This window comes from Leguminivora glycinivorella, chromosome 1 (genome assembly GCF_023078275.1).
Source record: "Leguminivora glycinivorella isolate SPB_JAAS2020 chromosome 1, LegGlyc_1.1, whole genome shotgun sequence".
Taxonomy (NCBI): Eukaryota; Metazoa; Arthropoda; class Insecta; order Lepidoptera; family Tortricidae; genus Leguminivora; species Leguminivora glycinivorella.
Genome location: NC_062971.1, coordinates 21,369,494 through 21,383,823, shown reverse-complemented (window position 1 = coordinate 21,383,823; position 14,330 = coordinate 21,369,494).

Here is a 14,330-nt window from a genome sequence, read left to right as displayed (position 1 = left end):
TCTGCGATTATTTCGATTGCACATAATACTTTTGCTTGCAATGATTGTAGAAATATTACACATCGACCACAGCGTAGGTAATTCTATATACGCTGGGGAAACCTTTATAAACATCCCACATAGCCCGTATTTCGACACTATGATCGGTGGGTAAAAAGTACTTTTTTCTATTATCCCTTACAATTTTTTACATTTTGCTTATACTTATCGCAAACGTAATCTTCAAGCAAGCAAACAACGATAGTCTTAGAGCACATTGATTGTAAGAGACCGCCGACCGATTATCCGTATCCCTCTAACGATACCCATATTATCCGTATCCGTATCCGTATCCGTATCCGTATCGCTATCGCTAACGCTATCGCTAACGCTATCGCTATCGCTATCGCTATCGCTGTCGCTGTCGCTATCGCTATCGCTATCCCTATCGCTATCCCTATCGCTATCCCTATCGCTATCCCTATCGCTTTCCCTATCGCTATCCCTATCGCTATCCCTATCCCTATCCCTATCCCTTATCAAGATGTTTAATGATATAACACTTTAAGTTCTCGCGCTTTGTACACATATTTAAAGTCACATACAGGTCGAACGGGATTAATTAACATTATTTTTACCTTTTTTCCCAACGTTTCGGCCAGGTTGCACTGGCCGTGGTCGCGGAAGACTGACGTCCCAGCAAAATGTCACCGGAGATGTAAACAACACAAAACTACCCGATATTAATTTATATAAATGTTCGGGGTAGACAAATAAATATAATCTACCCGCTTTTAGTTAATGTTTATTTCCCACCATGTTTATTTTAAAGGTAAAAATAATGTTAATTAATCGCGTTCGACCTGTATGTGACTTTAAATATATGTTTAATGATTTCTTATCAAGTGCTAAAATATAAAGTTTCATGGTTTTATCATTTAAAATTAAGAAATCCCATACAAACTTTCAACCTCTTTTTCAACCCCTTCATCCCTTTTTTTTTGAAATAAAAAGTAGCCTATGTTCTGTCTCAGGGTCTAAAGATTGTCTGTTCCAAATTTCATCAATATCGGTTGCGTGGTTTAAGCGGGAAAGCGTAACAGACAGACAGACAGACAGACAGACAGACAGACAGAGTTACTTTCGCATTTATAATATTATAGTATAGTATAGTATATAGTATATAGTATAGTATGGAGTATGGATTATACTTATTGAAAATAAGTAACACCATTGAGTAAGTACACTAAAGAAAAAATAGTCAAAACCACCCGGTGGCCGATTCTTATTAAGGTGAATATTACTTCAGTCCTTTAGACACAAAAAATCCCTAATACTTAGAACAATAAAGTAGGCGTCTAACAAAGATTTATAAAACGCATTTGCAAAGCTAGAAAGTAGAATGAATCTTAAAGATGATGTAAAGATGTTATGAATTATGAAACGAAATGACTTTACGGAAGGAAGGACCGATTAGAGAATTGAGTAGGTAGTATTGACTTGTTGTGGTTCATTTCATGACAGCAGTTGTACCACAGAGAATAGGTACTTGATCATTTTTACGCCTGAACTTTTTGTACATTACTCATTTGGACAGGATTACCTGCCACGAACAATAAACCGAATGGGAGCGGCTGTGACAAAAGTAGGGGGTTCCGTTCTTATATCGGCCTGCTTTTTAACAAACGTATTGTACTATCCGCTGCAAAAGTGCATGGCGAATTTATCAATGAATTCATTCATAATTTCTCCATGCTCTTTTGCTGCTGATAGTACCTAACTAGTGTTTCCCTAATTGTACCTAACTACTAAATGTGATTCTCCGGATACAAACTTATGTGCCTATTTTAAATACCCGTGGAAGAAAAAGCTACACATGTACGGCTGCTTAGTCCGTTTTCACATTATTCGATCCGATATCGGATGTCGGAAGGATTTCAAAGGAAAAAATCCAAGATGGCGCATGTAATGTATGGGATATCGGTCGTACATCCGATATCGGATCGGATAATGTGAAAACGCACTTACATTGACTGACCTATATTCTAGTAGGTACTTAATCGGCCTCTCAAGGTAGAACTAAAATGAAGTAAAAATTAAAAAGAGCGCTTTTAATTTTAATCTCACACGCTGTCAACAGGTAAACTAGAATAATTTATAGATAAAAATTTCTTCCGCATGTATCAAAACTAAACCAAATAAATTTTTAATGCCTGAAAACACTACACAAACATTTTCAGCCTCTCAAACATCCACCGAGTACCCAGTAACGGAACTCCGAACATATTTTCCACCACGTTGAGTACACACCCGACCCATTCATCGACGCAATGAAAATATTACCCTTTATCTTTTTGTTCCCAAACGGTTTAACTGCCGCTCGCCGAATGTGTGTGCACTGACAGAATTCATTTCTGCAACAACTAAAATGGATTCGCACCCGGTGATATGTGAAATCACTTTTTTTATATCGCCTTTCGCTTTTTTGGCAATTTTAATGGATTTTCCAAGTGAAATCCTCTTTATAATTCAATATTTGTTTCGTCTTTTTTATTTGCACATAATATATCTAGGGCTAAATATTCCAGTTGCATCTTTTTCCAAAGTACATAGGTAGCATTGTTACTGGTGAATTCTCAATATAACTTGAGACTCCAGTGCCGTTACAAGATGTAATAGTCTGTCGGTAGATGGCGCTAGACGTCACCCCAAGACGTGTACAGCGTACAAAAAGGAAAGGCATGGAAAGATTTGCGATGTCCGGCGCGGCTTCCGTAGCTCAATTGGTTAAGAGCCTTGCACGGATTGCAAATGATGCGGGTTCAAGTCCCGCCGGAAGCGTAAATTTTTCCATTTTTTCCTTTAAGTCCCGCCGGAAGCGTAAATTTTTCCATTTTTTCCTTTAATATAAAAATGTTTAGAATCGTTAGCAGACGTTTCTGCTTGTTAAAAATAAAATTAGTACCTCCATTGAAATCCAAAAGCAGAGCGAATAAAGTGGCCAGACATTCTGACGTCACGTCAGGATATCTTAGTCAATGTTTACTACCCCAATATACATATATGATATAATAATTTCGAGGTTTATAGGTACCTAATTACCTATGTTGCAAATTATCAGTTAGGTAGGTAATGTAAAAAACCCTATAATGGACGGTGATGCCATTATGGCCAAAAAAACACAAATACTTAAAAATAAGTACCTAAAATTAGTTTCTGAAAACTGACGGCATTGTACCTTAAACAAGAGTCATCGAGCTGCTTAATTTTGAAGTTTCATTGAATTCGGTTATTTCTGAAGGATTTGGCGGCAAGATAAAAGTCATCAGTTTACTGAAAAAAATATCAGGACGAATTCTTAGTAAGGTTGCTAAGAGAGTTGAGTTCATGTATAAAATAATAAAAAAATAATACTTGGTGTAAACTTGAATGAGTTTTACTTACAGCATTAACCATGAGATAAGATATAAAACATACTAGTCTGTTACTCCAAAGATATAAAGAAATAGTGTTATTTTGCGAGTGTCCCTAACTGGAACCAGAAAACTTCGTACCTCCTATAGGATGGACAAGGAACAATTTATGAAACCAATATTACAAGAAATAATCCTATGTTAAAATAACCCAAACTAATTTTATTTGGGGTATATATTGGGTTGGTAAGAAAGTAATGAGCGATCGATTGAATTCCACATAACATTTTTGAGAGAGTTCTAGAATCTTCTATGGTCGAAAGTATATAAAGGGCGAGTCGCACAGTTTCTCGTCAGTCATTCACATGCTGTCGCCGAGCTATAATATAAGGAAGAAAATGGACGAATTAAAAGTGCATGTAAGGCATTGCTTACTATATGAATTTCAGTCTGGCCATTCAGCCGCCGAAGCAGTGCGTAATATATGTCAGCGTGTTGCTCCTGAAGTTGTGTCTGAGGCCACGGCGAAACGATGATTCCAGCGGTTTCGTAGTGGCGACTTTTCATTATCAGATCAACCTAAGTCTGGTCGACCGGTGAAGATTGATATAGCCAAATTAAAAACCTTAATTGAAGGAGATCCGAGGCTAACGAATCGTACTCTTGCTACCGAGTTAGGCTGCTCTCATGTCACCATAGAAACACATTTACACGAGTTGGGAAAAAACTACAAATACAGTGTTTGGATACCGCACGAACTTGATAGAGATCAACTAAACCGCCGTGCCGATATCTGCATACAACTTCTGTCTTTTCGCCGCACATTCAACTGGTTGGACCATCTTATCACTGGAGATGAAAAATGGGTCTTATATATAAATCACACATGCAAACATCGGTGGCTAGCTCCAAATGAAAAAGGAATAGAGGCACCAAAAACAGAGCCTCACCCGAAAAAAGTTATGCTGTCCGTTTGGTGGGATATTCATGGTATTATTCACTGGGAACTCCTACCAAGTGGAATGACTGTTACCGCATCAGTATACTGTAATCAGCTTGAAAATTTAAACCAAAAAATCTGTCAGAATCGTCCACAGCATGCTAAAGTTTTTTTCTTACACGACAATGCTCGCCCACACATTGCAAAAGTGACTCGGCTAAAGCTATTGGAGCTAGGTTGGAAAGTGATACCTCATCCACCGTACTCTCCAGACTTGGCACCTACGGATTACGCATTGTTCAGATCGCTAAGCAATGCCTTGAATGAAAAAAAGTTCGATGATCAAACCCATCTACGACAGTACATAGCTGAGTTTTTGAATCTAAACCTAAGAACTTCTTCGCCGATGCTATTCATTCTTTACCAGAACGATGGAGACAAGTAGTAGATAACGAAGGCCGTTATATTTTTGATAAATGATTAAAATAATAAATTAAATAAAAATTACAATATTGGTTATGATTCGCTCATTACTTTCTTACCAACCCAATAAAATTGACTCATTGAGTGTCAGTTGGCTTTAAAAGTAAAATTTTAAACTTATTTCACTGTCCATAATGGGGGATCCGTTACTGGAGAACTGCCGTCCATGATTGGAGAAAAAACACGTAGTTTTAATTTGTCAACTATGAAGAAACCAATAGGAGTATCTATTCTGCAATACGCTTGAAATGTAAAAGAAGGATAAGATCTTAAACTGAAACCTTTATCTTAAACTGTCCATGATTGGGTCCGTTACCTTATTAGTGCTGTTCATAGCACTTGATATGTATTTAGCCTCAATTGTAATTAGTGGTTAGGTAAGTAGATACGTAGTGACGTTTTCAAAGTCCGAAAGAAAAGTTCCCATCTAAGTATTTCAATAACTGTTATCTGTCGGTAAGGCTGGGGCGTCAAATTAGCCAGGTCACCGCGCGTCAATCGGCCGCGCCTCCAGGGACCGACGCCGCTTTGACGCGATGACGACTGACAGATTGCTGCGCGATTGCTCGCGACGCGGCACGCGTCTGTCGCTTGCCGTTATGTGATAAACTTTGATGTGTCAAGATTTGCTTCTTAGGGTTGAAAATTTCAAAATGCACTGGATCACGGAAAATAATGAGTTAGTGCGTTTTATGTGCGATATCGGAAGTCGGAAGGATTTCAAAGGAAAAATACAAAGATGGCCGCGTAAATATATGGGATTATATCGGTCCGACATCCGATATCGGATCGGATAATGTGAAAACGCATTTAGGCTTGCTGAAATTAAACTGTTCTACATTTAGTTATAAAAAGAATGGAAAACGTAGGTGCCTACTTCAAAGACCTATGTATAGTATACTTAAATTACTTGAGAGAAAAACAAAATTGCGAAGTTGTAAGGTTTTTTTGCTCTCACATACGAATGAACTTAACAGCGTTAGAACTTAGGACTTTTTTTTTGCGTTTGCCTATTTAATATTAGCCCTTATCTATGAAAAAGCGAATAGGTACATTAGAATGGGGGAATTTAGCGCTTTTAGCAATATGCACGTAGCAGGTTATTAGCATAAATCCCATATGCGACGTGCCCGCCCACTGACAGATGTAGGTATTATGCGCTTTTAATATGCGTTCTGTATGCTAATATTTTTTTGCTTTTCATCGAAGACTTTTGCGGTGACATTGTAAATTATTTTTTATAAAGTAATAAAAAATCGTGGGCACGCGACATGCACATAAATCATTTTTTACATTACGTGCTGTTTTTTTGTAAGCATGCGTGAACCGTATTGTTCCATTCAGAAGAACAAATTTAAATGCAGTTTAAATTAATAGTTCTTTAAAACCATAATGTAACTTACAGTACCCGGCGATAATGATTGCACATCCGTTTTTCATCTTCGTAGAGCGTTTTCTCTTTCTTGCTTATGTGGACAACGTCACACGTCTTTCCAAACACCGATGTGCATTCTTTATCGCCGTTTAAGTACTGTATTTCGATGAGAGTATGACTTATATCGTCACTACTTTTAAAAAAACTTGTATCTTCGTCTGTCAATGAAAAGAAAATTGTAGTAAGTATGTATGGAATGCATATAGACTTAGTGCGTTTTAACTTTGAGGAACAGCGTGAGATACGAGATTTTTTAAAAGTAGTGACGATATGACTCGTACATATTAATTTTGTTTGACACCTACTCTTTCGTTTGTCAACCTCAACTTTAAGTCCACCAGGCGGCAAAGCCCCTTCCACATACTTACGAGTATTATATATCACCTCGCATAACTAATTTCCTCGGTAAAATATCCCAATCTTAATTTCAGGATCGCTCACCAGGAGCGTAGCAACTTGTAGGTGGCTGGCTGATTAATCACCACATGAATATGCATGGGCGTTGCTGGCAGGTGCCCGCACCTTTAAATGATATTAAATGTAGCACGTAGCTAACTTAGGTACATATTATATTGTTCGTATATAAGTATATTTGTTTTTGTTAGGAAAATCGGTATTGTCTGTATGCAGTGTTTTGTTTCTGAGGATAAGTCATGGAAGAAATATAAAGTACATATTATATCCAAGGATCGTTAACTGCGAGCGAAATCCATTGAAATGACGTATGACAACCAGTTAGCAACCCTAGTACTTCAATGGATTTCGCTCGCAGTTAACGATCCTTGATTATATCGCAGTCGGTAGATTAAGAACATATTATATCGCAGTCGATAGAAAATAATAAGTAAGTCTAAATCGTCTAAAAAGTAGTCTTGATAAAATAAACCCAAAATTTCCGTTTCGAATCCAAAAACCATTCTAATTTTTAAAAGAAACTGTCACCCTAATGAAATCAATATGAAAATCAGCGCTGCGACCGCAGGCGCAGGGCAAATACAGAATTACACCACGCCCATTAATATTTCTGGTGACATTACCATCGAAATACAAGGTTAGAAGCTATTTTCCAAGCCTTCCAACCCAGAAAATAAACTTAATAAGATAAAATCAGAAAAAAAAACAAGGCCATTTCACGATATTTCCATTTATTTTCTAAAAGAAACTCGCACCCTAATGAAATCAATACCTATGAAAATCAGCGCATCGACCGCAGGCGCAGGGTAAACACAGAATTACCACACGCCCATTATTATTTCTGGTGGCATTACCATCCAAATCGCATCTCCCATAGTGTCTAGGTATTTGCGCACTATTGTACGGCGTTGTGTATAAAATAAACATTTGTTATGGAGGGACACAATATCGCGCTGAATTACCATTAGAATGGAGGCTGATGTATGGCCGGCTCTATACGCTTTTAATGCCTTTGTTATTGTGAAATAAAAATCATTGCGGGTGTAAGATCGTTTCGTAAATATTGGAAAATAGGATATTTTCCAGATATGTTAAGTAGCTGTTTTACAACAAATAAAATTGTAATAAGTATTAAAAAAAAAAATATTCGGTTTTAGATATGGATACGATAAAACCTGAGGCTGATTCAAACTTATATTTTGCATCATAAGTGCGTTTTCACATTATCCGATCCGATATCGGATGTCGGACCGATATCACATATATTTACGCCGCCATCTTTGATTTTTTCCTTTGAAATCCTTCCTACTTCCGATATTGGATCGGATAATGTGAAAACGCAGTTATGATTTAATATGTCAATGGACGTTGACTTTGGTTTTACCTATGACTCAATAAAATCATGACAATATAAAAAAAAAAAACTTTTATGAGGTAAATTTCTGTTTTCGTTAATTGTTATGCTTTGTGATTCTCATTTCTGAGCATTTCTTTTTTTTTTTGCCAATAATTTTTTTTTATTGTTTTAGGGAATTTTAGGTCAATTGTACTCAGAATCACGACTATCACGAGTACTTTCAATCTCACTGGGAGACAAAAAGTGTCCCAGAATTTCCATACATTTTTTTTTACTTTCCTCTTTTGTTACCCCATACAGCATGTACGGAAAATGGTAACAAAATAAGAAAAAATTGTATGGGACAATTTTTTAACTACTAGGATTTAAAAGGCTAGTAATTTTTCAAAAATATCCCACTTCATAAAAGTGGCACAAAAAAAAAGAAATGCTCTTCTTGCAAAATATTCCAAAATGTAAATCATACAAAACAAAACAAAATCTTAAAACTATTACAATACCATGCCTCTTTGAGCAATTAAAACACAATGCAATCAAGTATTTGCTTTACGATGTGAACTGATGAAATCTAAACTGAATTAGTGAGGGCGTTCGTCCGATGACACGGGTTCCAAAGATCCTCACGTTAAATAAATACCAAGGGTTCCGTCCGCGGGGGTCCGACGCGTGGCGGGCGCGTGTCTCGCGTGTGCCGGAAGGTACCCTGTCCCATCTCTAGTTTTGCCGGTTAGTATTTTGGCGGGAAAAGAGGGCGTCCATAATTGTACCGGGAACATTACACGCTAATTTTGTCACATTTGCGGATAGATTGATATTCTGTGGTGTGCAGGATTAGCTTTAATTTATAGTTTTGTTAGGTTTTTGATTTATTGATACATTTAATTTGATTTTTAGGTGCGCCGTATCATCTAATTCAATTATATGTTATTTTTGAATGTTTTTTTTCTACTTTAATGACATGTTATTTATGAAAATAGGTACGTCGACGTAGAGTTTGGTTGATTTTTTAATTTCACAAATCCAGAAATAAATCTTAAATCGCATAGCTCAATCTCACTTATTCGGGCTTATAGAGTCCTCCGTCTAAAATAATCCTCAGTGTGCGGAGCTATCAGTTTATGATAAGCGTTCCACGTTCTATGCAAACATACACATATTCATGCATGGTACAGAGTTGTCTTAGATGGGCTCTACATACATGTTTAAAGTCAATAAAATGAGCGCCAACCGACCATCATCTTGCCAAAACTAAGTAGACATCGCACTGTAACTAATTCCCGACGCAGTAATAACACAAGCCATAAATTGGCACTATATGTAGCGGAAGTAACGAACTATCGGGGTTTACGGCGCGTGTGATTGCTCCTTAGTGAGGTTTTATTGATTGTTCTCTAATTAAATTTGTCATTTGAGTGAAGGGCACAAGGAAATGCAAGTGTATTTAAATACAAACATTAGCATGAACGCAATAGCCACTCACTTCCTTGATAATTTTGAATGGTCTTTGTTATTAGGTAAAATAAAGTTGACAATAATTATTTCTACATATACAAAATCCGGTTTTCGAACAAAATAACATATATTATAATATATATTAAGATAATATTATGGTCTACGAGTAGCTAACAGTACCTGTCATTGACTACGGCGCAGCGTAGCACACATATTCTCTCACTCAGCGTGGCACAGGCCGATTCAAACTTTAAAATATCAAATATTAGACAATGGGTCTGATCCAGTCCAGTCAGCGACAACAATGGCGTTTTTGTTACGATACTTAACATCTAGCGGTGTCCGAATACGGCAGCTATAATATTATAGTATTGTAAAGAAACAATGTTGTTTATACTTATTTAGGATTACGTGAATATGTATTCTGAGTCAATGTTATTTAACTTAGTACATGCATGTAGGTAAGTACGCATCGTTATTTAGCAACTATTAAGATGCTTTACGCTAGATGGCAATGCGTTCGCTAAAGCACTAAACTTAATTGAGTTTAATTAGTTAGGCGGTCTAATCCTGACAATCACGTTAGCTAAGTATCTATTAGATTAGCCTGCAATTACAGTTGTCGCAACTTACCCCGTCTTCTAGGGACATGCGCGGTCGTAAACTACGAGCGGATCAAATAAAATCAACGTCCCTTAAGTGAGTATGTACAATTGAAAATAAATTGCACAATTGTCAGATTTTTCTATTTTAAAAATCAATATTATTCAATAAACATAAAAACGAACCCGAATATCCTTCTAGATAAAGAAATCGGGTAAAAAAAACTAAACTGAGCTGAAATAAAATACAAATGTTAGAAAAATGCCTACAATAAAATTCTGTGTCAATAGGAGTCGAACCAATGTTAGCACGAAGAGTTAAATGATAATATTGCGCTTGTTTAAAACAATTACCTAACTATTAAACTCATTACTTATTACTAAGACAGCAGTTTGTTGATTCAATAGCAAGCAAAGTAACGGACCATGTTTAGCTTGACACATAATTATTACCTACGTATAAAATAGGTATATGGAGCTACTTTGCTGAAGGATCCGTGATTAACTAAAAATAATTTGATATAGAAATATTTTTATAAAATTAAAGATCTGTTAGAAATCTTACAGTTTAACCTGCCATAAGTAACAATAAAACGCGTCGCTAAGAGCGGCATTAACGCAAAGCCTTTATCTTAGCGCCGAGCCCCGCAAAGATGCCCATTGTGAGAACAATAACTGGAATCTGCATAATTTCGGCTCGTTAAAGCAATGAAATGATTAATAATAGGGATCATATAGCCCGGCCTTGCATTGACCACGTCTTATGAACGACGCTGAGGATATTTTCGTTTTAAAAATATGTACGTATAACTATAGTAGTTTTGACGAAGAAGTAAGAGCAACATATTTGATATTAATAACCTATTCGTTCCGATTTTAAGTATCCGAATTTGATGTAAAGTCTGTCGTACCGTTTCCTACTCAAACTAATACGTATCGAGTTTATTTTAACTTAGTTATTGTTAAATATCACCGGTTGCGAGTAGAAGTAACACTTAAGATGCAACAGGACCTTCCGCATAGAGGTACATATCTACTAATAAAATTTACATTGTTGTTTTTAACGTCTCTACGTTACGTAATCAACCTATTATCCAACTTTCAAGTTTAAACTTCACCATTACCCGTTCAAATCTATGACTAAGTACTATTCCAGATTAATCGTTAGAATCTTTGCCACCCTACTCGAAGACGTTACAATAGGAGCGATTTTAACAAAATATTAGCAAGCGACTTCCTATATTAGAAAATTAAATGAGTATTGAAGGAGCCAAGCGTTGAATATTCAAAAGGAATAAATTAAGTAACGAACGTTAAACAGAATTTTGAAGACAAATTATAGTAGACGCACGTACCCCATTAGATTAAATAAATAATAACAGCCTGGTTGTGTCTTGCTTGCTTTGTACCAATTTATAATTAAAGGAGAATGCTGCCTTTCATACGTATGTACGAGTATGTATGTAGGAGTGGAATTCCTTGTCGGCGGCTGTATTTCCGGGCTCATATAACCCGGCAACCATCAAGTATAGGGTGAACAAGCATCTTCTGGGCGAGTGTACACTCCATTGTAGTGTAGGCCACGCCTTTGCCTTTGGCTAGTCTGTGGCCAAGAGTAAGCCTATTTATAATATTTATTTGACGACCGGTCTGGCCTAGTCGGTAGTGACCCTGCCTGCTAAGCCGCGGTCCCGGGTTCGAATCCTGGTAAGGGCATTTATTTGTGTGATGAGCACAAATATTTGTTCCTGAGTCATAGATGTTTTCTATGTATATAAGTATTTATATATTATATATATCGTTGTCTGAGTACCCACAACACAAGCCTTCTTGAGCTTACCGTGGGACTCAGTCAATCTGTGTAAGAATGTCCTATAATATTTATTTATTTATATTTATTTAGTTATTTATAATAATAAAGTGTATCTAATTAATATTTAAACCAGTGTTACGACAGTGCCACACGTATAGTAATAACGACGCTGAAAACGAAATTGTTATAACTATTTCGGTGACATGTTGCTAGCCCGTCGCCTTCACCATAATTGAACCCATATACCACAGTCGACTTCTCCGACACCCACGGGAAGGGGTGGTGAATTTCCACATAGGCAGTTTGAGGAATACAGCTTACCGTTTTATTATTTATTTTACAAGAAACACGGTATAATCGTGTCGTGTGTGTGTGTGTAGTTGTGTGGTGAACTACATACTCGTAACCTTATGACGGTGAATACAAAAATATAATTCTGATGATTTATGATTTTATGATAGGTTTTCCCCACACGTGCATATGTATATTTGTCAGTTTATCGATGACGTCCGCAATTGGAAACGGTGGCAGTCGTATCAGTTAAGATTTCATTATTTATGGCGGCGATAACACAAAAAAATTGTTTAGAAGGAACATGCAAAAAAATACCGTCCCTCCCTTATCTCCAAAGAACCAACCAAAAACCCACCACCAACGAAAAATTGTTTCATTTTTACAAAATATTTGAATCATCATTAAATATTACGAGAAAAAATAAAAATGTATCTAATTGCTAATTCGCCGAGAAATGGTCAATAATTCTTATTAGTACATATCTATGTATAGTTATTTTTAGAGGTATATGACAATCGTGATATTACTAACGATTGAAAGTTTGTACGGAGCCTTCGGTGGGCGAGTCGGACTCGCACTTGGCCGATTTTTATCATGATATTGCTTACCGTAATGTTTTAATGTACACATCTTCTTAAGGCATGTGGCAAGTCCCATGAGTTTATTGAGCTTATTTAAAAATGTATTTGAAGAAAAATATGATTTTAGCGCTTTTCTGTCAGTTAAATTATAAATAATGTAATGTGTGTTAATAATTTATTGTACCTCCCTAAGAAATTTATAATTTAGCTGTACTGGAATTGTATGAGACCTACATCTCTGCAGAATTAATCTACGATACGGTACGACGTACGGGAAACTTATTTTACAGTATTCTTACCTATTTAAATGTAGAATCAATTCACAGTAGGTACTATAGGTAATACTCATCATCATGCTCCGGTGCGTTGTCCCAGCATTTTACCACGGCTCACGAGAGCCTGGGGTTCGCTTTAGACAAGTAATCCCAAGATTGGCATAGTACTAGATTTACGTAATGACAGTTATCTCATATTCCAACCCCAAGGGTAAACCCCTAACTAACGGCCCAGCCACGACATTGGTTTAAGCGCGACAGCGGTGAGGGGCATCCATAAGTGCGAATGAAAAGTCCCATCGCTGTGTCTCGCTCCAATGTATGGTCGCCGCTCACCGCTGTCGCGCTTAGACCAATGTCGTGGCTGAGCCGTAAGGGCTCTTATTGGGAAATGTCTGGTTTCCTCACGATGTCTTTCTTCACCGAAAAGGGCACGAAAATATCAAATAATTTCGCACATAAAGCCTCCGCCATACATAAAGAGTTTTGAGAGCGTATAGCGTTAGCGGAGCGGAATGCGCGCTGAATGCGCGCGCTTTCCGCTCGCAAACCGCGCTCGTTAGTTCCCGCTGGCGTCCGCTGGGCGCAACGCCAGCGTTCGTCTGGCGTACCGCTATTATTGCGCTCCGCTAACGCTCCGCCTACGCTCTCAAAACGCGCATGTGTGGCCGAGCTTTAAGTCCCAAAGAACTCATTGGTACGTGCCGGGGATCGAACCCACAACCATCGGATTAAAAGTCGCACGCTTACTGTTAGGCCACCAGCGCTTCTTTAGGTAATACTATCACAACTATATCACTGCAGTTGAATGGTCGGTCAAGTTCAGTCTTCGCCCTGCGGCTTATGTTCTTAGCTGTAATCTCGTTAATCTTTATGGCTGTTACAGCACGCGCTATTCATACATGTCATACCGTCGTCGACTTACCTACCTTACGATGTATTGATGTCAAGCTTTCGGTCACTGTTGGGATTTGCTCTAGTGATAGTGCGTTCAATGGAGGATGGAGGCCCTTATCACACTGCTCCACAGTTCGGATCGACGGCCAATGCTGCGATTGTTAACTTTATACTTAATAATATTTGATATTTGCGACTCACCTCTAAATGTGAAGTTGCGAGTATTTTACATTACCTATGAATACAGTAGCAAACACGCTTAATCCATGAACCTGGAATTGTAATATCATTTTACTGTCAAAATTTAATATTCAGATGTTATTATGCAAATCGTTCGCTAAAATGCATAAACACTATACATTACGATATCGTATTACGAAGGGAGACACCCCAAT